Below are 26053 nucleotides of genomic sequence, written 5' to 3' on the forward strand. Positions count from 1 at the left end.
GTGCCATTATAGTTTTCAAAACTAATATACAGTCCAAACACAGAAATCTAACACAACAAACCTAAGTTACGTGACCATTTGTCAGATATGGCTGAGCTCCTAAGACAGTGTTGAGTGAGAGTGAGAGTGAGAGGATGGAGGGTCTCTGGCTGGATCGTGGAACAGCTGGACACATTACTAATACATGACTGATTAGGAGGAGACGGTATCTGCTGCAGATCGCTACCTGCCGTCACCAGAAACATAGCACTGAAAGCAATTCATTTAGGGAGCAAATGGGACATTTTATAGCATGAATGGATGGTGGGTGATAGGGGTAAAGGCCAGGGGCAGGGTGCCCCTACAGTAAGTTGGTCTATATGAGAAACAAGATGGGTTTACTGTAGCTAATCCACTTCCAATAAAATCAGTCCCACCACATGACACGTCACGGATCAGGCTCAAACAGGATCTGTCCACCATTAATCCAAAACAACATTCCCTCACCACAACACAGACACCCTGTGGAACGTCCATTACTTGGAATCTAACAGATAGCTACAACAACTTTGCAGAGCTTCTTACACAACACACAAAGCCACAGGAGATAACTAAAGCCATGAAAGCACAAGGACATAACTAATCTCCCTTGCTGTGCTTTGAGGAGTGAGCCAGTGAGTCAGACTGCATGAGGTAGTGTGGTGTGTTGTTTATCTCGCTCTAAGATGGACGCTGCTGATTCCTCTAGGGTTCTAGGTAAAGCTGGTGCTGATGGAGCTGCTAGCTCTTGGCCTGGCCCGAGCAGGCAGACAGTGCATCAGTTACATCACAACTATATGGAGTAGAGAGAGTGAGGGAGAGAAGGCCTCATGGGAGACCTGGAGAGTGTGTGAGTTTGACGTAACACACTCTCACTATGCCGAGTGGTTTGTCATCACGCACTCCTGCCCCGGCAACACATTAGGGGGGTGGGGGAATTTGGATGGAGGGAAGGAGGGAGGAAGGCAGGAAAATTTGATCTTTCAATTTTTTTCTCAATGGTTTGTGTTCAATTCTGCATTCTAGAGAGAGAAAAAACAGAGGCTTGTCTATCAGTCACAGCCAATCAGAGATAACATCCATTATGTGCCATTAGTTCACTGATAATGAATATGAGCACATAGCCAATATGAGTGACACATCATCTGCATTGCATAAATGACAGCTTTGGCCAGGAGCATCATTATTACCAGTCTTGTTACATACTGTAAAGTTCAAGGAGGTTCAGTCAATAATCACCATGACATTTAGTTTCACCATGGCTTAAGAAAAAGTTTATCAGACAAATATCAAGAGGGGGTGAATGCTGCCACATCTCATTGTCTGTAGAAGAAGGTAATCACTCAATTTTAATGAAAGGGTGGTAGTATTCTTTCAACTGCATCCAAAACTACAAACGACTTAATCTTCAGAGAGAAAGATTGAATTAGAAATAGAGATGCTGTAAATGGAGAGAGATTGATAGGTAAAGATTTTGGCTCTTTAATGTGTGAAAGTTAAATATTTCTAAAAAATATATTTTGAATTTCGCGCCCTGCACTTGAAGTGGCTGTTGTCATATTGTGCCCGGCTTCGGGCTTGTAGCCCAAAGAAGTTAATCTATAGCAAAGAACACACAGCAAAAACATATACATGATCAAATACAAATCTTAGAATCAACTAATATTAAAGACTACCAGAACCCACTGGATTCTCCAATTACATTGAATGATCTACATGACAAAATACAAACCCTCCAACCCAAGAAGGTCTGTGGGGTTGACGATAACCTAAATGAAATGATAAAATATAAAGACCACAAATTCCAATTGGCTATACTTAAACTCTTTAACATCATCCTCAGCTCTGGCATCTTCCCCAATATTTGGAACCAAGGACTGATCACCCCAATTCACAAAAGCGGAGACAAATTTGACAGCAATAACTACCGTGGGATATGTTCAACAGTAACCTTGGGAAAATCCTCTGCATTATCATTAAGATCATACATTTCCTAAGCGAAAACAATGTACTTAGCAAATGTCAAATTGGATTTTTACCAGATTACCATACAACAGACCACGTATTCACCCTGCACACTCTAATTGACAAACAAACAAAACAAAGGCATCCCATGCTATGTTGATTTCAAAAAATCTTTAGACTCAATTTGGCACGAGGGTCTGCTACACAAATTGATGGAAAGTGGTGTTGGGGGGAAAAACATACGACGTTATAAAATCCATGTACTCAAACAACAAGTGTGCAGTTAAAATTGGCAAAAAACACACATTTCTTTCTACTGGGCCGGGGGGTGAGACAGTGATGCAGCTTAAGCTCCACCCTCTTCAACATATATATCAACGAATTGGCAAGGGCACTAGAACAGTCTTCATCACCCGGCCTCACCCTACTAGAATCTGAAGTCAAATGTTTCTGTTTGCTGATGATCTGGTGCTTCTGTCACCAACCTAGGACGGCCTACAGCAGCACCTAGATATTCTGCACAGATTCTGTCAGACCTGGGCCATGACAGTAAATCTCAGTAAGACAAAAATAGTGTTCCAAAAAGGGTCCAGTTGCCAGGACCACAAATACAAATTCCATCTAGACACCGTTGCCCTAGAGCACACAAAAAACTATACATACCTCGGCCTAAATGGGGTGGCAGGGTAGCCTATTGGTTGAGCCAGTAACCGAAAATTTGCAAGTCCGAATCCCCGAGCTGATAAGGTACAAATCTGTCGTTCTGCCCCTAAACAAGGCAGTTAACCCACTGTTCCTAGGCCGTCATTGAAAATAAGAATTTGTTCTTAACTGACTTGCCTAGTTAAATAAAGGTAAAATAAAAAAACAAAACAACAAAAAACATCAGCGCCACAGGTAACTTCCACAAAGCTGTGAATGATCTGAGAGATATGGCAAGAAGAGCCATCAAAAGGAACATAAAATTCGACATACCAATTAGGATCTGGCAAAAAAATACTTGAATTAGTTATAGAATCCATTGCCCTTTATGGTTGTGAGGTCTTGGGTCCGCTCACCAACCAAGAATTTACAAAACGGAACAAACACCAAATTGAGTCTGCATGCAGCATTCTGCAAAGATATCTTCTGTGTACAACATAAAACACCAAATAATGCATGCAGACACATTGGAAAGAATTTGTGCAAAAATGTGCAAACTAGAACGATATTTGACCCTGAACAGAGAGTACACATGGGCAAAATACCTTACCACTGTGACTGACCCAGAATTAAGGAAATATTTGACTATGTATAGACTCAGTGAGCATAGCCTTGCTATTGAGTAAGGCAGCCGAAGGCAGACCTGGCACTCAAGAGAAGACAGGCTATGTGCACACTGTCCACAAAATGAGGTGGAAACTGATCCGCACTTACTAACCTCCTCCCAAATGTATGACCATATTAGAGACACATATTTCCCATATCTATTGGGTGAAATACCACAGTGTGCAATCACAGCAGCAATATGTGTGACCTGTTGCCACAAGAAAAGGGCAACCAGTGAAGAACAAACATCATTGTAAATACAACCTATATTTATATTTATTTATTTTCCCTTTTGTACTTTAACTATTTGCACATTATTACAGCACTGTATATATACGTAAAATGATGTTTGAAATGTTTATTTTGTGAGTGTAATATTTACTGTAAATGTGTCATTGTTTATCTATTTCACTTGCTTTGGCAATGTAAACATATGTTTCCCATGCCAATAAAGCCCCTTAAATTGAAATTTAATTGATTTGAGATTGATAGAGAGAGAGAAAGAGTGATAGTGATCTGTCAAATCATTGCTGAAATAAATGTATTTTTTTTCATGTGTCATGCTTCACCTCCCTCCGTCCTCATCCTTCCATCCTCGTGTGGATCTGACAGTCTCTGTGTGGGTGTGCATGAGAGAAGGAAGGAGAGCGTGAGGGAGGGAGGGAGGGAGGGAGGGAGGGAGGGAGGGAGGGAGGGAGGGAGGGAGGGAGGGAAGAAAGGAAGGAGAGAGTAAGAGAGAAAGAGCCTCTTCTTTATGTAAAAACGAACATGAGAAGAAGTGCTCATCTGAAGCACTGAACACCTAACCAAGGGTCCATTACCTCTTCACTGACAGTTCTCCACCAATCATATGCCGCTGTTGTGCGTTCCCCATGTCACACTGCTGTGATATAAAAACACATGACTTGTTTCTCTTAACTTCTCTAGGGTAGGGGGCAGCATTTTCACGTTTGGATGAAAAGCATACCCAAATTCAACTGCCAGTTACTCATCCCCGGGAAATAATATATGCATAATATTAGTATATTTGGATAGACAACACTCTGAAGTTTCTAAAACTGTTTGAATCATGTCTGTGAGTATAACAGAACTTATTTAGCAGGCGAAACCCCGAGGACAAACCATTCAGATTTTTCTTCTTTGAGGTCACTGTCTTTTCAACGAGTTTTCATTGGGAAAGCAGATTTCTAAGCGAATTGCTTGCAGTTCCTACGGCTTCCACTAGATGTCAACAGTCTAGAGAAATAGGTTGAGGTTATTCCTTTGTGTAATGAAGAAATACGGCCATCTTGAAGTCGAGGCACTCCAGGTGTCCTGGACATGCGCTTCAATCAAACAGAAGGCATGCTACATATCGTTTTAATCCTGTATTTAACACATATCATCCCGTCTTAAAGTTGTATTACATAAGTAGTTTGACATTTTTGGCAAAGTTTACAGGTAACCTTTGAGATATTTTGTCGTCACGTTTGAGCAAGTTGGAACTGGTGTTTTTCTGGATCAAACGTGCCAAATAAATGGACATTTTGGATATATATCGACGGAATTAATTGAACAAAAGGACCATTTGTGATGTTTATGGGACATATTGGAGTGCCAACAACAGAAGCTCGTCAAAGGTAAGGCATGAATTATATTTTTATTTCTGCGTTTTGTGTCGCTCCTGCAGGGTTGAAATGTTTTCTCTCTTTTGTTTACAATGGTGCTATGTTCAGATAATAGCATCGTATGCTTTCGCTGAAAAGCCTATTTGAATTGTAACATGTTGGCTGGATTCACAACCAGTGTAGCTTAAATTTGGTATCTTTCATGTGTGAATTAATGAAAGTTTGATTTTATAGTAATTTTCATAGTAATTAATTTTAATTTGGCGCTCTGCATTTTCTCAGGCTTTTTGCCAAGTGATACAGGTGCGTCTTGCCTAAACTCAGATTTTTGGATATAAATATGAACTTTACCGAACAAAAAATACATGTATTGTGTAACATGAAGTCCTATGAGTGTCATCTGATGAAGATTATCAAAGGTTAGTGATTAATTTTATCTCTATTTCTGCTTTTTGTTACTGCTCTCTTTACTGAAAAACTGAAAAAATTGCTGTCTTTTTCTGTGACTTGGCTCATACCTAACATCATTGTTTGGTGTGCTTTCGTCGTAAAACCTTTTTGAAATTGGACACTTTGGCTGGATTTACAACAAGTGTAGTTTAAAATGGTGTAAAATACTTGTATATTTGAGGAATTTAAATTATGGGATTTCTGTTGTTTTGAATTTGGCGCCCTGCAGTTTCACTGGCTGTTGACGAGGTGGGACGCTACCGTTCCACATACCCTAGAGAGGTTAATTATTACATTTACATACGTATTCAGATCCTTTACTTATTACTTTGATGAAGCACCTTTGGCAGTGGTTACAGCCTTGAGTCTTCTTGGGTATAACGCTACTAGCTAGGAACACCTGTAGTTGGGGAGTTTCTCCCATTCTTCTCTGCAGATCCTCTCAAGCTCTGTCATGTTGGATGGGAAGCGTTGTTGCACAGCTATTTTCAGGTCCCTCCAGAGATGTTCGATCGAGTTCAATTCCAGGCTCTGGCTGGGCCACTCAAAACATTCAGAGACTTTTCCCCGAAGCCACTCCTGGGCTGTATTTGCTGTGTGCTTAGGATCGTTGTCTTGTTGGAAGGTGAACCTTTGCCCCAGTCTGAGGTCCTGAGTACTCTGGAGCAGGTTTTCATCAGGGATCTCTCTCTACTTTTCTCTGTTCATCTTTCCCCCGATAATGAATAGTCTTCCAGTCCCTGCCACTGAAAAAAAACAGAGCATGATACTGCCAACACCATGCTTCACCATTCACCACTCGTTTCCTTCATACGTGATGTTTGGCATTTAGGCCAAAAAGTTCAATCTTGGTTTCATCAGACCAGAGAATCTTGTTTCTCATGGCCTGAGAGTCTTTACGTGCCTTTTGGCAAACTCCAAGCGGGCTGTCATGTGCCTTTTACTGAGGAGTAGACTCCAATCAAGTTGTAGAAACATCTCAAGGATGATCAATGAAAACATGATGCACCTGAGCTCAATTTCGAGTCTCACAGCAATGGGTCTGTTTTTGCTTCATCATTATAGGGTATAAATGAATTTAATCCATTTTAGAATAAGGCTGTAACATAAGAAAATGTCAAAAAAGTCAAGGGGTCTGAATACTTTCCTAATGCACTGTATCTATACTATACACATTCTTCGTCTGTGAAGGTTATGAGAAAAAAACTCTGTAATGATCATCTCTAAACACTGATCAGTATCTCTTTTCTCATCTCATGTTCAACAATGAGAAACAAAATGGGGATTGATTCTATTTGCAGCCACAAAAATATCAGCAGTTGCATAACTTGCCCACATAGTCCATTATGATCTAGAATGGGAGAGATTGTTGTTTTTTCTTGTATTTTTTTTCTGTAAAAGCAACTCAAAATATATAATATAGCAAAAACTATCAAAGCGTATACAAACATTACAAATAACAGTCTGGGGGAGGGGAGATGACATCAGCTATTCGCTGTCCCAACAATGGGAAACAAAGGGAAACCCAGCCGCGAGCTTCCAAGTGACGCAAGCCTTACCAGATGAGCTAAATGTCTTTTATGCTTGCCTCGAGGCAAGCAACACAGAAGCATGTATGAAAGCACCAGCTGTTCCGGACGACTGTGTGATCACACTGTCAGTAGCAGATGTGAGCAAGACCTTTAAACAGGTCAAAATCCACAAGCCACGGGCCAGACGGATTACTAGGACGTGTACTCAGATCATGCACAAAGCAACTGGCAAGTGTCTTTACTGACATTTTCAACCTCTCCCTGAACGAGTCTGTAATTCCTACAAGTTTCAAGCAGACCACCATAGTCCCTATGCCCAAGAAAGCGAAGGTAACCTGCCTAAAATGACTACCGCCCTGTAGCACTCACGTCAGTAGCTATGAAGTGATTTGAAAGGCTGGTCATGGCTCACATCAACACCATCATCCCGGAAACCCTAGACCCCCTCCAATTCGCATACCGCCCCAACAGATCCACAGATGACGCAATCTCAATCACACTCTCCACACTGCCCTTTCCCACCTGGACAAAAGGAACACCTATGTGAGAATGGTGTTCATTGACTACAGCTCAGCGTTCAACACGATAATGCTCAAATAGCTCAACCCTAAGCTAAGGACCCTGGGACTAAACACCCCCCTCTGCAACTGGATTCTGGACTTCCTGACGGGCCTCCCCCAGGTGGTAAGGGTAGGCAACATCACTTCTGTCACGCTGATACTCAACACGGGGGCCCCTCCGGGGTTGGTGCTCAGTCCCCTCCTGTAATCCCTGTTCACCCACGACTGCACGGCCAAGCATGACTCCAACACCATCATTAAGTTTTCTGATGCCACAACAGTTGTAGGCCTGATCACCGACAATGATGAGACAGCCTATAGGGTCCCAGGACAACAAGCTCTCCCTCAACGTGAGCAAGACAAAAGAAGCTGAACGTGGACTACAGGAAAAGGAGGGCCAAACATGCCCCCATTCATTTCGACAGGGCTGTAGTGGAGCATGTCGAGAGTTTCAATTTCCTTGGTGTCCACATCACCAACAAACGATCATGGTCCAAACACACCAAGACAATCGTGAAAAGGGCATGACAAAACATTTTTCTCCTCAGGAGACTGAAAAGATTTGGCATGGGTCCCCAGATCTTTAATAAAATCTACAGCTTTACCATCGAGAGCATCCTGACCAGTTGCATCACCGGCTGGTATGGCAACTGCTCGGCATCCGATCGTAAGGCGCTACTGTGGGTAGTGTGTACGTCCCAGTACATCTCATCACCAAGCATCCTGCCGTCTATTATTCAGACACCTCCATTTTTTCCATATTTTGTTTTATGAAAAAAAAACTCATCAATCTACACACAATACCCCAAATGATAAAGCGAAAACAGGTTTTTAGAAATTTGGGAAAATTTATAAAAAAGAAGAAACAGAAATACCTTATTTACATAAGTATTCAGACCCTTTGCTTTCAGACTCAAAATTGAGCTCAGGTGCATCCTGTTTCCAATCATCATCCTTGAGATGTTTCCACAACTTGATTGGAGTCCACCCGTGGTAAATTAAATTAATTGGGCATGATTTGGAAATGCACACACCTGTCTATATAAGGTCCCACAGTTGACAGTGCATGTCAGAGCAAAAACCAAGCCATGAGGTCGTAGGAACTGTCCGTAGAGCTCTGAGACATGATTTTATCGAGGCACAGATATGGGGAAGGGTGGCAAAACATTTCTGCAGCATTGAAGGTCCCTGAGAAACACAGTGGCCTCCATCATTCTTAAATGGAAGAATATTGAACCACGAAGACTCTTCCTAGAGTTCGCTGCCCGGTCAAACTGAGCAATCGGGGGAGAAGGGCCTTGGTCAGGGAGGTGACCAAGAACCCGATGGTCACTCTGATAGATCTCCAGAGTTCCACTGTGGAGATGAGAGAACTTTCCAGAAGAACAACCATCTCTTCAGCACTCCACCAATTAGGCCTTTTTGGTTGAGTGGCCAGACGGAAGCCACTCCTCAGTAAAAGGCACATGACAGTCCGCTTGGAGTTTGGTCTGATCTGGTCTGATGAAACCAAGATTGAACTCTTTTGCCTGAATGCCAAGTCACCTCTGGAGAAAACCTGGCACCATCTTCTGTATACCACCCCTACATTGTCACAACACAACTGATTGGCTCAAACACATTAAGAAGGAAAGAAATTCCACAAATTAACTTTTAACAAGGCACACCTGTTAATTGAAATGCATTCCAGGTGACTACTTCATGATGCTCGTTGAGAGAATGCCAAGAGTGTGCAACGCTGTCATCAAGGCAAAAGGTGGCTACTTTGAATAATCTGAAATGTAAAATATATTTTGATTTGTTTAACGCTTGTTTGGTTACTACACGATTCCATATGTGTTATTTGTTATTTCATAGTTTTGATGTCTTCACTATTATTCTACAATGTAGAAAATAGTAATATAAAGAAAAACCCTTGAATGAGTAGGTGTCCAAACTTTTGACTGGTACTGTATATACTGTATTTCATTTCCCTGACACCTTCACAGTTCACATTTTATTTATGGCAGAGAGGCTTGTTGAGCGAGCTGGATGTGGGATATAGCATCCTAAAGCCAGTGTCACATGAATACTGACTATAACAGACTGAGAATGCTGGACCTAGCAGCCTAACTGTTGAGGCCAGGATGGACTGGGCTCTTCAGGGAGCTGTGTGACCTGTACAGTACTGTCTGGCTGGATTATTTTTTTAAAATTTTATTTCACCTTTATTTAACCAGGTAGGCTAGTTGAGAACAAGTTCTCATTTGCAACTGCGACCTGGCCAAGATAAAGCATAGCAGTGTGAACAGACAACAACACAGAGTTACACATGGAGTAAACAATAAACAAGTCAATAACATGGTAGAAAAAAAGAGAATCTATATACAATGTGTGCAAAAGGCACGAGGTAGGCAATAAATCGAATAATTACAATTTAGCAGATTAACACTGGAGTGATAAATCTTTAGATGATCATGTGCAAGAAGAGATACTGGTGTGCAAAAGAGCAGAAAAGTAAATAAATTAAAGCAGTATGGGGGGTGAGGTAGGTAAATTGGGTGGGTAGTTTACAGATGGACTATGTACAGCTGCAGCGATCAGTTAGCTGCTCGGATAGCAGATTTTTAAAGTTGTTGAGGGAGATAAAAGTCTCCAACTTCAGAGATTTTTGCAATTCGTTCCAGTCGCAGGCAGCAGAGAACTGGAAGGAAAGGCGTCCAAATGAGGTTTTGGCTTTAGGGAATATCAGTGAGATACACCTGCTGGAGCGCGTGCTACGGGTGGGTGTAGCCATCGTGACCAGTGAACTGAGATAAGGCGGTACTTTACCTAGCATAGCCTTGTAGATGACCTGGAGCCAGTGGGTCTGACGACGAACATGTAGCGAGGGCCAGCCGACTAGGGCATACAGGTCGCAGTGGTGGGTCGTATCAGGTGCTTTAGTAACAAAACGGATGGCACTGTGATAAACTGCATCCAGTTTGCTGAGTAAAGTATTGGAAGCTATTTTGTAGATGACATCGCCGAAGTCGAGGATCGGTAGGATGGTCAGTTTTACTAGGGTAAGTTTGGCGGCGTGAGTGAAGGAGGCTTTGTTGCGGAATAGAAAGCCGACTCTAGATTTGATTTTGGATTGGAGATGTTTGATATGAGTCTGGAAGGAGAGTTTGCAGTCTAGCCAGACACCTAGGTACTTATAGATGTCCACATATTCTAGGTCGGAACCGTCCAGGGTGGTGATGCTAGTCGGGCGTGCGGGTGCAGGCAGCGAACGGTTGAAAAGCATGCATTTGGTTTTACTAGCGTTTAAGAGCAGTTGGAGGCCACGGAAGGAGTGTTGTATGGCATTGAAGCTTGTTTGGAGGTTAGATAGCACAGTGTCCAAGGAAGGGCCGGAAGTATACAGAATGGTGTCGTCTGCGTAGAGGTGGATCAGGGAATCGCCCGCAGCAAGAGCAACATCATTGATGTATACAGAGAAAAGAGTCGGCCCGAGAATTGAACCCTGTGGTACCCCCATAGAGACTGCCAGAGGACCGGACAACATGCCCTCCGATTTGACACACTGAACTCTGTCTGCAAAGTAGTTGGTGAACCAGGCAAGGCAGTCATTAGAAAAACCGAGGCTACTGAGTCCGCCGATAAGAATATGGTGATTGACAGAGTCGAAAGCCTTGGCCAGGTCGATGAAGACGGCTGCACAGTAATGTCTTTTATCGATGGAGGTTATGACATCGTTTAGTACCTCGAGCGTGGCTGAGGTGCACCCGTGACCGGCTCGGAAACCGGATTGCACAGCGGAGAAGGTACGGTGGGATTCGAGATGGTCAGTGATCTGTTTGTTGACTTGGCTTTCGAAGACCTTAGATAGGCAGGGCAGGATGGATATAGGTCTGTAACAGTTTGGGTCCAGGGTGTCTCCCCCTTTGAAGAGGGGGATGACCGCGGCAGCTTTCCAATCCTTGGGGATCTCAGATGATACGAAGGAGAGGTTGAACAGGCTGGTAATAGGGGGTGCGACAATGGCGGCGGACAGTTTCAGAAATAGGGGGTCCAGATTTTCAAGCCCAGCTGATTTGTATGGGTCCAGGTTTTCCAGCTCTTTCAGAACATCAGCTATCTGGATATGGGTAAAGGAGAAGCTGGGGAGGCTTGGGCGAGTAGCAGCGGGGGGGGCGGGGCTGTTGGCCAAGGTTGGAGTCGCCAGGAGGAAGGCATGGCCAGCCATTGAGAAATGTTGTTGAAGTTTTCGATTATCACGGACTTATCAGTGGTGACCGTGTTACCTAGCCTCAGTGCAGTGGGCAGCTGGGAGGAGGTGCTCTTGTTTTCCATGGACTTTACAGTATCCCAGAACTTTTTGGAGTTAGAGCTACAGGATGCAAATTTCTGCTTGAAAAAGCTGGCCTTTTCTTTCCTGACTGACTGCGTGTATTGGTTCCTGACTTCCCTGAACAGTTGCATATCGCGGGGGCTCTTCGATGCTATTGCAGTTCGCCACAGGATGTTTTTGTGCTGGTCTAGGGCAGTCAGGTCTGGAGTGAACCAAGGGCTATATCTGTTCTTGGTTCTGCATTTTTTGAACGGAGCATGCTTGTCTAATATGGTGAGGAAGTAACTTTTAAAGAATGACCAGGCATCCTCAACTGACGGGATGAGGTCAAAATCCTTCCAGGGTACCCGGGCCAGGTCGATTAGAAAGGCATACTCGCAGAAGTGTTTTAGGGAGCGTTTGACAGTGATGAGGGGTGGTCGTTTGACCGCGGACCCGTGGCGGATACAGGCAATGAGGCAGTGATCGCTGAGATCTTGATTGAAGACAGCAGAGGTGTATTTGGAGGGCAAGTTGGTCAGGATAATGTCTATTAGGGTGCCCATGTTTACGGATTTAGGGTTGTACCTGGTGGGTTCCTTGATGATTTGTGTGAGATTGAGGGCATCAAGCTTAGATTGTAGGACTGCCGGGGTGTTAAGCATATCCCAGTTTAGGTCACCTAACAGAACAAACTCTGAAGCTAGACACACAGCCTCTAGGTATGTCTGGGTGACATATATAAAGACACTTCTCTCTCCCCAGCTCTACTGACAGCACTTCATCACTCACAGCTGTAGAGGAACTTCAATGGTTCTGCTCAACCAATGAAATATTGAAGAAAGAATATATGTGAAGCCACTAAGCTACAAACTTTACTAGATGAGAGAGAGTGTGTGTGTGTGTGTGTGTGTGTGTGTGTGTGTGTGTGTGTGTGTGTGTGTGTGTGTGTGTGTGTGTGTGTGTGTGTGTGTGTGTGTGTGTGTGTGTGTGTGTGTTTGAATTGGTTCCTCATGTACGTGTGATTTAAATCCCCTCTAGGACTGGTGTGTCCTTCCTTTGCAATACTGTAAAACATCAAACACTTTTATAATATGCCCTTTGGGCCATTGAGCAAGTTGTGGCAGACAAATTTATAAATTACTAAAGTGCTTAAAGGTCAATTATTGCAAAATTGAAAATCCGGATTCATTGAGTAAGTCTGCTACAGTGAATAATAGAGGAATAATCAGAGTTGGGGGAAATACTGTAAATGTAGAATTTATGTTGAAAAGTGCTCTTCTCTAATGACATAACTCAGCAGTGTATGGATTAAACCTTCATAAATATTAATTTGGCTGATAAGGCCCACTTTCAATAGTAACTGAGAATGCCATTTTCTATTGTGTGTAGAGTGGATTGGTTTATTGGTTCTATCCCATTTAGAACCTTTATTTGTCTAAACTACCCAACAAAAATGTATGAACAAAAGAATATGCCAATCTGCTGTGGGACAACAGACAGATGCTACCTAACACCATCCCACTCACTTACTTCCTGCATCACCGCCTGGTATGGCAACTGCACCGCCCTCAAACACAAGGGTCTACAGAGGGTGGTGCAGAGGGCCTAATACGTCACTGGGGGAACGCTTTTTGCCCTCCAGAACATTTACCAACCAGTTTTCAACGTCTCACGTCAGAATTAGACATTCATCCATGTTTCAAAATGTCAAGTTTTGAAGTTGTTCCAAATGGGACATTTCGAAGGGTTAATGGATAAGTTTAGGTATTAACTCTTTATTTTGAAGGTTAGGGTTAAGTTGAGGCATTAACTCCAAATTCTTAAAGTTAGGGTTAAGTTATGGCATGTACTCTGAATGGTTAACCTTTTCAGACTTATCAACAAACTGGTGTGATCATTCTACAGTGGTCCCTGCAGCATATGCTCAAACCGGTGTGATTTGAACACTTATTTAGAATATCCGGTTTCAATTGACGCAACAGTCAGCATTTGAGCTAGCCTCATTGGTTTTTCACAGAGACATTTTGCGCAAACACAGTCCTTACAAAGTTATATCCTGAATGTGGCCGGTTTACTTTGGATTGCAATATTCAGACATTCACAGAAGTAATGACAGCATACACAATCATCCAAACCGGAAAATGTAGGCTACATTAGTCCTAGTGCTAACTGAGGAAAAATTGACATAACACAAGCAGTCATATTAAGAAAACTCTCGGCTGACAGAAACCACAATATGAATAAGCTAATAGCAATTACTATTTATAATTCATCACATCACAGGTGAGCTCAACATTGATCGAAATATTTAAATAAAACACTTTCTAGAAATCGAAAGTAATCTGAGGATGGGTAGTTTGTGTGTGTCTGCATATTTTTTTTCCGCGTCAACCAAAGATAATAAGAGGAGACGAGGAGTATGGTCTGTTTGCAGTATGCATGTTGAAGGGGGTGTGTCATCTACGATCATTCACTTCCCTTCATTCCCTTCCGGAAGTTTACTCGGAAGATGAGTGAACCATTGCTAGACCTTATTTTTTTTCATTCCTTTATCTCATTATAATATATTTGGTCTGAGAAGTTTACGTGACACCCAGAATGCATTGTATAATGTCAACAAACATGGCGCCACACATAGCTGTCAAATATCTTAGCATTAGCTCATTATAATAAGTACAACCTTCAAAAAAGTATTTTACACAAATTATAGGTGTCTATTACAATCTATACAATAATCGGAATGCATTATTTGTCACCAGTACTTGAAAACGTGAATAAAACGGTAAATACATTATGCTCCATACATACATACTTACATACCATATGCTACAGTAGAAACAACAACACGGCATACAGCAAATAAAGCACTCACATTTTGGGCTCCTGAGTGGCGCAGTGGTCTAAGGCACTGCATCTCAGTGCTAGAGGCGTCACTACAGACCCTGGTTCGAATCCAGGCTGTATCACAAATGGCCAGGTTAGGATTTGGCCTGGGCAGGCTGTCATTGTAAATAAGAATTTGTTCTTAAATGTCTTGCCTTGTTAAATAAAAGTAAAATACTTACATAGGAATACAAACATGTCCAAAGTTATTATTTGTAAGAAAAACATCAATGCAAAAAGGCAAGCACCAGCCAGAAAATGTGCCAGTTCTTGTAAGACTGTTTATATGTCTGCATACTTATGGAAGGGCTCTCCTCGAAGAGGGAGGTTTGTCTGGCTCAGTAAAGCCTCAACCATAAAGAAAATTGCAACACTGAAATGGGCTACTTATTTGTGAATTAATGAGGAGGTGGAACACACCTCAAATTAATATAGTTGGTTCAGAGTTCGTTTTGATATTTCAACCTGCGTGTCCTGATCGTGTCTGGTGTGGGTGGACAAAATCAACATGCACGCGGACGCAAGCGCATGAGCGGTCTGGACAGCATGTTGTTGTTAGAATTTTTTGGAACTTGTTAGAATTTTTTGGAAAATTGACCAGATGAAACATAGCCGATAGATAATTAGCAGGCAGCGCACGTTAACTGTCCTGTTGCGTAACAATCACATTTTGGAACAGTGAGTGTATTTTGACATCACGTGCATAAAACAACTCACGCTGGGGCAACTCTTATTTGGAATTCACATGTGAAAAGGTTAAGGTAAGGGTTAAGATTTGGGATAGGCTTAAAAAAACATTTCAAAAACAACTTTCCATCGCTGGATTCAAACATGCAACGTTTGACACCAGAGGCAGATGCCCCTAGTGGACGGGTTCCACTTCATCTCCCGACGTCCTCAGACATGGATGGATGTCAAATACTGACTTTTCTCACAGGTGACCTGGCTGCATTTACACCAAGCCGTGTCTGAGGAAGGCCAGGAAGAACTTCAAGTACGCCAGTCACCCAAACCACGCTCATTATGTTATTATCTGGCAAATGGTATCGGAGCATCGGGTCTCGGACCAACAGGCTCCAAGAAAGCTACTACCACCAGGCCATCAGACTGTTGAACAACTAACCCAAGCTGTCTACCTGCTCAAACCTGCACCTTAGAGACTACTTGCACATCAAAAAAGAACTGCTCCTAACATGCTGACCAGACCGCTCGTGCTCTTGCGTCCGCGCGCATGTTGATTTTGTCCACCCACACCAGACACGATCAGGACACGCAGGTTGAAATACCAAAACGAACTCTGAACCAACTATATTAATTTGGGGACAGGTCGAAAAGCATTAAACATTTATGGCAATTTAGCTAGCTAGCTTGCTGTTGCTAGCTAATTTGTCCTGGGATATAAACATTGGGTTGCTATTTTACCTGAAATGCACAAAGTCTTCTATTAATCCACAGATAAAAGGGTAAACTGTGTTAGTTTCTAGTAATCTCTCCTCCTACAGGTTTCTTCTTCTTCGGACTTTATATGGCGGATGGCAACCAACTTTGAGGTGCATTACCACCACCAACTGGACTTGAGTGTGGACCTCAGTTCATCTTTCAATCACCCACGTGGCCATGTGCTCCTAAAAAACAATGAGGAGATGGGAGAGAAGGAACTTGCAGCGCGTCAGGCGTCACAAATAGAAGCAAGTTCTATTTTAGAGCCTGGCTACGCAGACGCTCGTTGACGCGTGTGAGCAGTGTGGGTGCAATGAATAACATGTATGTGTACATTTATTTTGCACTCGACGCGGGCGGTGGGCTCAGCATGTTAGCAGCATTCTCCACACATCCAACCCTTACACACACGCACACGCACACACACAGCTAACACTGCCGTTCTATTATATACTATGTATTTAACTGCATGACCAAGACACTACCCACTTTGTTTTTAAATACTGTCATACTTGACATAGCACATTCATTATATATACTGTATATCCTATTGTTCATTATCTATACTGTATATCCCATTGTTCATTATCTATACTGTATATTCTATTGTGTACATATGAGTTTACCACCTTCCTCTAATTACTTCTTATTTTTGATTGACTTCTGATTATTATCATATTGATATTAGCACTGCAATGTTAAGGGAGCTAGCACTGCTTGTGGAAAAAGTACCCAATTCTCATACTTGAGTACAGGTAAAGATACCTTAGTAGAAAATGACTAGAGTAGAAGTGAAAGTCATCCAGTAAAATACTACTTGAGTAAAAGTCTGAAAGTATTTGGTTTCAAATATACAGTTGAAGTCGGAAATTTACATACACTTAGGTTGGAGTAACTAAAACTCGTTTTTCAACCACTCCACAAATTTCTTGCTAACAATCTATATTTTTGGCAAGTCGGTAAGGACATCTACTTTGTGCATGACACAAGTAATTTTCCAACAATTGTTTACAGACAGATTATTTCACTTATAACTCACTGTATCACAATTCCAGTGTGTCAGAAGTTTACATACATTAAGTTGACTGTGCCTTTAACTTCTTATGGCTGAAGGGGCAGTATTGAGTAGCTTGGATGAAAGGTGCACAGAGGTGCCCAGAGTAAACGGCCTGCTCCTATGTCATAGTTGCTAATATATGCATATTATTATTAGTATTGGATAGAAAACACTCGGAAGTTTCTAAAACCTGAGAAGTTCCACTTTCTGTTTGGATTTCTTCTGGGGGTGGCAGATTTTCAACCAAGCTCTCATTGAAATTACAGCGAGATATGGATGAGTTTTCACTTCCTACGGCTTCCACTAGATGTCAACAGTCAATAGAACTTTGTCTGATGACTCTAATATGAAGGGGGGCCGAAGGAGACAGGAATGAGTAATCACTGCCATGAGGTGACCACGCATTGAACTGGCGCGTTCACGCGAGAGGGAGCTCCGTTCCATCAGTCAACTGAAGTCAATGTAATTCTCCGGTTGGAACGTTATTCAAGATGTATGTTAACAACATTCTAAAGATTGATTCAGTACATCGTTTGACATGTTTCTACTGACTGTTATGGAACTTTTGGACATTTCGTCACATTATAGTGGACGCGCTTTGTGACTTTGTTTAGCGCGTTTGGTAAACAATTCCAAAGTAGCTAATTGGACATAAATAATGGACATTATCGAACAAATCAAGCATTTATTGTGGACCTGGGATTCCTAGGACTGCATTCTGATGAAGTTCATCAAAGGTAAGGAAACATTTATCATGTATTTTCTGGTTTATGTTGACTCCAACATGGCGGCTAATTGGCTATTGTTCTGAGCTCCGTCTCAGATTATTGCATGGTTGGTTTTTTCCGTATTTTTTAAATATTTTTAAATCTGACACAGCGGTTGCATTAAGGAGAGGTATATCTATAATTCAATGTGTATAACTTGTACTATCATCTACATCTATGATTATTTCTGTTGAAACGATGTGGCTATGCACTATCACTGGATGTTTTTGGAACTAGTGAATGTAACGCGCCAATGTAAACTAAAAGATTTTTTAATATAAATATGAACTTTATCAAACAAAACATGCATGTATTGTGTAACATGAAGTCCTATGAGTGTCATCTGCTGAAGATTATCAAAGGTTAGTGATTAATTTTAGCTATATTTCTGCTTTTTTGTGACTGCTATCTTTCGCTGGAAAAATGGCTGTGCTTATTGTGGTTTGGTGTGACCTAACATAATCGTTTGTAGTGCTTTCGCTGAAAAGCATATTTGAAATCGGATACTTGGTGGGATTAACAACAAGAATACCTTTAAAATGGTATGAAACACATGTACTGTATGTCTGAGGAATTTTAATTATGAGATTTCTGTTGTTTTGAATTTGGCGCCCTAGACTTTAACTGGCTGTTGTCATATCATCCCGTCACCGGGATTCCAGCCATGAGAATTAAACAGCTTGGAAAATTCCCAAAAATTATATCCTGGCTTTAGAAGCTTCTGATAGTCTAATTGACAAAATTTGAGTCAATTGGAGGTGTATCTGTGGATGTATTTCAAGGCCTACCTTCAAACTCAGTGCCTCTTTGCATTACTGGGAATGTACTGACAGAAATAAAAGCTGAAATAAGTCATTCTCTCTACTAGTATTCTGACGTTTCACATTCTTAAAATAAAGTGTTGATCCTAACTGATCTAAGACAGGGCATTTTAACTAGGATTAAATGTCAGGAATTGTGAAAAACTGAGTTAAAATGTATTTGGCCAAGGTGCATGTAAACTTCCGACTTCAACTGTACTTACTGTCAGAATAATAGTAAAGAGTATGACTTATTTCAGCTTTTATTTCTTTCCTCACATTCCTATTGGGTCAGAAGTTTACATACACTCAATTAGTATTTGGTAACATTGCTTTTAAATTGGTTAACTTGAGTCAAACGTTTCGGGTAGACTTCCACAAGCTTCCCACAATAAGTTGGGTGAATTTTGGCCCATTCCTTCTGACAGAGCTGGTGTAACTGAGTCAGGTTTGTAGGCCTCCTTGCTCGCACACTCTTTTTCAGTTCTGTCCGCAAATTTTCTACAGGATTGAGGTCAGGGCAATGTGATGGCCACTCCAATACCTTGACTTTGTTGTCCTTAAGCCATTTTGCCACAACTTTGGAAGTATGCTTGGGGTCATTTTCCATTTGGAAGACCCATTTGCGACCAAATTTGAACTTCCTGACTGATGTCTTGAGATGTTGCTTCAATATATCCACATAATTTTCCTCCCTCATGATTCCATCTATTTTGTGATGTGCACCAGTCCCTCCTGCAGCAAAGCACCCCCACAACATGATGCTGCCACCGCCGTGCTTCACGGTTGGGATGGTGTTCTTCGGCTTGCAAGACTCCCCCTTTTTCCTCCAAACATAACGATGGTCATTATGGCCAAACAGTTCTTTTTTTGTTTGATCACACCAGAGGACTTTTCTCCAAAAAGTATGATCTTTGTCCCCATGTCCATTTGCAAACCGTAGTCTGGCTTTTTTATGGCGGTTTTGTAGCAGTGGCTTCTTCCTTGCTGAGAGGCCTTTCAGGTTATGTCGATATAGGACTCGTTTTACTGTGGATATAGATACTTTTGTATCTGTTTCCTCCAGCATCTTCAAAAGGTCCTTTGCTGTTGTTCCGGGATTGATTTGTCATGTTATGTTATAATCTCCACCCAGCACAGCCAGAAGAGGACTGGCCACCCCTCATAGCCTGGTTCCTCTCTAGGTTTCTTCCTAGGTTTTGGCCTTTCTAGAGAGTTTTTCCTAGCCACCATGCTTCTACACCTGCATTGCTTGTTGTTTGAGGTTTTAGGCTGGGTTTCTGTACAGCACTTTGAGATATCAGCTGATGTAAGAAGGGCTATATAAATACATTTGATTTAATTTGATTTGGACTTTTCGCACCAAAGTACGTTCATATCAAGGAGACAGAATACGTCTTCTTCCTGAGCAGTATGACGGCTGTGTGGTCCCATGGTGTTTATACTTGCGTACTATTGTTTGTACAGATGAATGTGGTACCTTCAGGCGTTTGGAAATTGCTCTCAATGATGAACCAGACTTGTGGAGGTCTACCATTTTGTTCTGAGGACTTGGCTGTTTTCTTTTGATTTTCCCATCATGTCAAGCAAAGAGGCACTGAGCTTGAAGGTAGGCCTTGAAATACATCCACATGTACATCTCCAATTGACTCAAATGATGTCAATTAGCCTATCAGAAGCTTCTAAAGCCATGACATAATTTTCTGGAATTTTCCATGCTGTTTAAAGGCACAGTCAACTTAGTGTATGTAAACTTCAGACCCACTGGAATTGTGATACAGTGAATTATAAGTGAAATAACCGGTCTGTAAACAATTGTTGGGAAAATTACTTGTGTCATGCACAAAGTAGATGTCCTAACCGACTTGTCAAAACTATAGTTTGTCAACAAGAAATTTGTGGAGTGGTTGAAAAACGAGTTTTAATTACTCCAACCTAAGTGTATGCAAACTTCCGACTTCAACTGTAAGTATCAAAAGTAAATGTAATTTCTAAAATATACTTGAGTATCAAAAGTAAAAGTATAAATCATTTCACATTCCTTGTGTTTTTTTTTCATTTATAGATAGCCAGGGGCACACTCCAAATCTCAGACATAATTTATAAACAATGCATTTGTGTTTAATGACTCCGCCAGATCAGAGACAGTAGGGATACCCAGGGATGTTCTCTTGATAAGTGTTATTTTTAAGGTATTTTACCTTAAGTACTTTACTCCACTGCACGCAAGCATTTCACTGCACCTTTCATACCTGCTGTAAGCTGTGTACGTAACAAATAAAAATAGATTTGAGGAAGAAGGCATTCCAAACTACACAAGGATTGGTTGAAATCCCACTACAAAGAATTGATATAACTGTTATTTGGTTGTTGTTTAACAGCAAATACAGGGCAGCATTCTCTTGTGACACCTGTTATTCAATATGAATCACTTTCCACATTCTGAATAATATGAAATGGCAATAAAAAATGTAAGCCTGACAAACAGGTGCAAATGTGACCTTAGAGCAGGCACAGTGCCTACAACTCTCACAAAGGCAGCACAAACAATGCACAATGACTGATCATTAGATAACAAACTGTTGTATTCCTGTTGGGCCTTGCTAGAATGTCACCTCATCCCTGTGACACTGTGCTACAATAAGAAGTAGAATGCTTAGAACATGTTCACAGAGTCACAGTGACTCTGGAGAAACACACACCAAAGCAGTGGTGACAGTGTGGATCAGAGTGTTAACCCACTGATTCACACATGGTGTTGCTGTAAGTCCCCCTCCCTGTGGACTTACAGCAACAGCCCAAATGTCATCAGCTGGCCCCTTTCTCTCTGAAGCTGAACTCACAGCCATCCCCGATTAATAATGAAGTGATGGAGAGAGGGAGGGAGAGCAAGAGCATACACAAATTCGCCCTTCCTAACACCCCTAAGGAACTGATTATTTCACTCTGGGGAAAAAACAGCGTTCCAGAACACAGTGGTCTCCCCCTCATCCCTCCTTCCACCTTAACACACTTTTCACTTAGCAAGAAACCAGTGTTCTAGAAGACAGTCATCTTATCCCTCTTCCCTCCCCCCTCACTGTACGCCAATGGGGCTGGTTTCCATGGAGTAAGGTCAGGCGAATCCCCACAGTAACCCCAGTCCAGCTCTCCCTAGCACACTGAGTGAGTGATGAGAGAGAATACGCAATTACACGATGGCAAAGATGGAGGAACCACAAAGGATGTCTGTCATTCTGTTTGTCTGAGTGTGGGTACAAGGAGATACAACTGGAGATAAAGTAATGAGAGGGAGAAACTTTACATACTGATATGATGAAATGCAATAGCTTGTGCGGTGACAGAAGTTCACACTCTGATAGAGGTTGAAACGTTGAATATCCTAAGTGCAATCATTTGTGTTGTGATCATGTTGAGTCCAATTTGAATGAGTTTCAATTCAACCCAGCAACCACTCTCTCTGTTTTCCAGCCCACCACCCTCCTCTCTCCCATTTTCCATGTGTTAACATGCAGGATACATAGCAGCAGGTCCTTGGTAATATATGTGTGTGTGTGTGTGTGTGGCAAGGAGATCACAGTCAAGGACACAGAGGATATCCGCACTGCACTGTCCTTGCTAACTTCAGCATCAATCAATCAACACTGAGTAGCCTATAAGTGCCGTTATATCACATTACGCCTAACAAAACTGTCCCTTATTTCTCAAATCTGCACCTTATATTAAACTATATTTAGACCAAAGAATAACTACTGCACAATGCCTAGAATCAAAGATTATATCAATAATTACTGGAACAACAAAATTCTTAAAATACCTCCAGAAACAAGGGATTTAAGTTGAACAACTACATAAGAAACTGTCTGGGAACCTTAAAGGTAGACCAGACATGAAGAGTTTCATTCCAAAATGCTACATCAAATCTTTCACATTTGTGTTTTTTCATAAAAAATTATTTCTCATGCGTAACATCATGTGTGTGTAAAATATTACTGTTCTCAGATGTTTTATTCATATATTTTAGATGTGTATTAAAAATCCATTGTTCAGCTCGAATGGAATGTTCGTATTCTGCATATTTGACTGTGATATGTTGTCTCACCTAGCTATTTCAAGATGAATGCACTAATCGTAAGTCACTCTGGATAAAAGCATCTGCTAAATGACTAAAATGTCAAATGTAAATATTTTACATGCAGATCTCATATTACTGTATTGATCAATTTAAATATGTCTCCCTCCATTTAGTATGATAGGGTACGTATTATGTATGTACTTATTATGATATATATTCATTTGTGGATGTCCATCATCCTTTTTGTACAGTTGGAGTTGGAAGTTTACATACACTTAGGTTGGAGTCATTAAAACTAATTTTTCAACCACTCCACAAATTTCTTGTTAGCAAACTATAGTTTTGGCAAGTCGGTTAGGACATCTACTTTGTGCATGACACAAGTAATTTTTTCCAACAATTGTTTACAGACAGATTATTTCACTTATAACTCACTGTATCACAATTCCAGTGGGTCAGAAGTTTACATACACTAAGTTGTCTGTGCCTTTAAACAGCTTGAAAAATTCCAGAAAATGATGTCATGGCTTTAGAAGCTTCTGATAGGCTAATTGACATCATTTGAGTCAATTGGAGGTGTACCTGTAGATGTATTTCAAGGCCTACCTCCACACTCAGTGCCTCTTTGCTTGACATGATGGGAAAATCAAAAGAAATTGGCCAAAACTTCAGAAAACAAATTGTAGACCTCCACAAGTCTGGTTCATCCTTGGGAGCAGTTTCCAAATGCCTGAAGGTACCACATTCATCTGTACAAACAATAGTGCACAGGTATAAACACCATGGGACCACGCAGCCGTCATACCGCTCAGGAAGGAGACACATTCCGTCTCCTAGAGATGAAGGTACTTTGGTGCGAAAAGTGCAAATCAATCCCAGAACAACAGCAAAGGACCTTGTGAAGATGCTGGAGGAAACAGGTACAAAAGTATCTATATCCACAGTAAAACGAGTCCTATATCGACATAACCTGAAAGGCCTCTCAGCAAGGAAGAAGCCACTGCTCCAAAACCGCCATAAAAAAGCCAGACTACGGTTTGCAACTGCACATGGGGACAAAGATCATACTTTTTGGAGAAATGTCCTCTGATCTGATGAAACAAAAACAGAACCATTAGACCATAGTTATGTTTGGAGGAAAAAAGGGGACGTTTGCAAGCCGAAGAACACCATCCCAACGTTGAAGCACAGGGGTGGCAGCATCATGTTGTGGGGGTGCTTTGCTGCCAGAGGGACTGGTGCACTTCACTAAATGGATGGGATCATGAGGGAGGAAAATTATGTGGATATATTGAAGCAACATCAAGACATCAGTCAGGAAGTTCAAATTTGGTCGCAAATGGGTCTTCCATATGGACAATGACACCAAGCATACTTCCAAAGTTGTGACAAAATGGCTTAAGGACAACAAAGTCAAGGTATTGTAGTGGCCGTCACAAAGCCCTGACCTCAATCCTATAGAAAATCTGCGGGCAGAACTGAAAAAACGTGTGCGAGCAAGGAGGCCTACAAACCTGACTCAGTTACACCAGCTCTGTCAGGAGGAATGGGCCAAAACTCACCCAACTTATTGTGGGAGGCTTGTGGAAGTCTACCCGAAACGTTTGACCCAAGTTAAACAATTTAAAGGCAATGCTACCAAATACTAATTGAGTGTATGTAAACTTCTGACCCACTGGGAATGTGATGAAAGAAATAAAAGCTGAAATAAATCATTCTCTCTGCTATTATTCTGACATTTCACATTGTTAAAATAAAGTGGTGATCCTAACTGACCTAAGACAGGGATTTTTTTCTAGGATTAAAACTTCTTATGGCTGCAAGGTGCAGCACTGAGTAACCTGGAAAGAGGTGGCCATTTCAAACGGCCTCCTACTCAATTCTTGCTCGTACAATATGCATATTATCATTTCCATTGGATAGAAAACACTCTCTAGTTTCTTAAACCGTTTGAATTATTTCTCTAAGTGAACCAGAACTCTCTCTGCAGCCCATTTCCTATCCGGAAGTGAGATTTCCAAATGCGAGGTCTTTTTTCAAGAGCTTGTCTATAAAAGGGCATGTCACTTGGGACCATAGAAACACGTCATACGCCTTCCCCTGGGTGTCATGCGGAAGTGAGAGCAGAAAGGACTTGAATATCTCGTTCTGGGATTGAATACAGCCTCTTGGAGTGAGAGGTCCGCCATAATTTTCTTTTTCTTAGGCGCGAAGTTGGACCTTGAATTGCCTCCTGGAAAACCGTTGTTATAGGTGAATATAATCTCCGGCTTCGATTTTACTTGATACATGTCACAATATCATCCTAAAGTATGATTTTTCAATATAGTTTAATTATATTATTGAAATTTATTCGGGACTTTAGACGTGATGCGTTGGAAGAATTCTTTCAAGAAGGAGAGGTTAGCGCCGCACGGCCAGTGTGCTTGCTAATTCAAGAGGGAAATAGTTCGTTCTGAATCCAAACAAAGACCGTTCTGGACAATGGACCCCTTTACAACATTCTGATGGAAGATCAACAAAGATAAGGACCCAATTTGGGATGCTATTTCATATATCTGTCGAGCTGTGCTATCGCTACCGATTACTTGGAATCAATGCTGTTGTGTGTTAGCCATTGCAGTAAGCTAATATAACGATATATTGTGTTTTCGCTGTAAAACACATAAAAAAATCGGAAATATTGTCTGTATTCACAAGATCTTTGTCTTTCATTTTGCTATACACCATATATTTTTCTGAAATGTTTTATGATGAGTAATTAGGTAGTTGACGTTGGTGTCTGTATTTACTCTGGCTACTCCCGTGCTATTTCTGACTGTAGCTATGATGGTAGCATCAATGTAAAACTGATTTATAGCTCAAATATGCACATTTTTCGAACAAAATATAGATTTATTGTGTAACATGTTATAGGACTGTCATCTGAGGAAGTTGTTTCTAGGTTTGTTTGGTTAGATCTTGGTTAGTTAGGTTGGCTTTGTGCATGCTACCTGTGCTGTGAAAAATGTCTGTCCTCTTTTGTATTTGGTGGTGAACTAACATAAATATACGTGGTGCTTTTGCTGTAAAACATTTAAAAAATCGGACATGTTGGCTGGATTAACAAGATGTTTATCGTTCAAATGCTGTATTGGACTTGTTAATGTGTGAAAGTTAAATATTAAAAAAAAATAGATTTTGAATTTCGCGCCCTGCACCTGAGCTGGATGTTGTCATAAGTGTACCGGTGTCGGGCTGCAGCCATAACAGGTTAAATGGTGGGAATTGTGAAAAACTGAGTTTAAATGTATT

At 41.4% G+C, this 26053-nt stretch overlaps 1 protein-coding gene across 2 annotated transcripts in view; it reads right to left on the reverse strand.

Annotated features, from left to right (window-relative positions):
* The window catches only part of LOC129861052 (prickle-like protein 2), a 61093-nt gene that overhangs the window by 10016 nt on the left and 25024 nt on the right, over positions 1–26053 (reverse strand). The gene's annotated exons all lie outside the window — the stretch shown is intronic.

Source organism: Salvelinus fontinalis, chromosome 8 (assembly GCF_029448725.1).
Source record: "Salvelinus fontinalis isolate EN_2023a chromosome 8, ASM2944872v1, whole genome shotgun sequence".
NCBI classification, from domain to species: Eukaryota; Metazoa; Chordata; class Actinopteri; order Salmoniformes; family Salmonidae; genus Salvelinus; species Salvelinus fontinalis.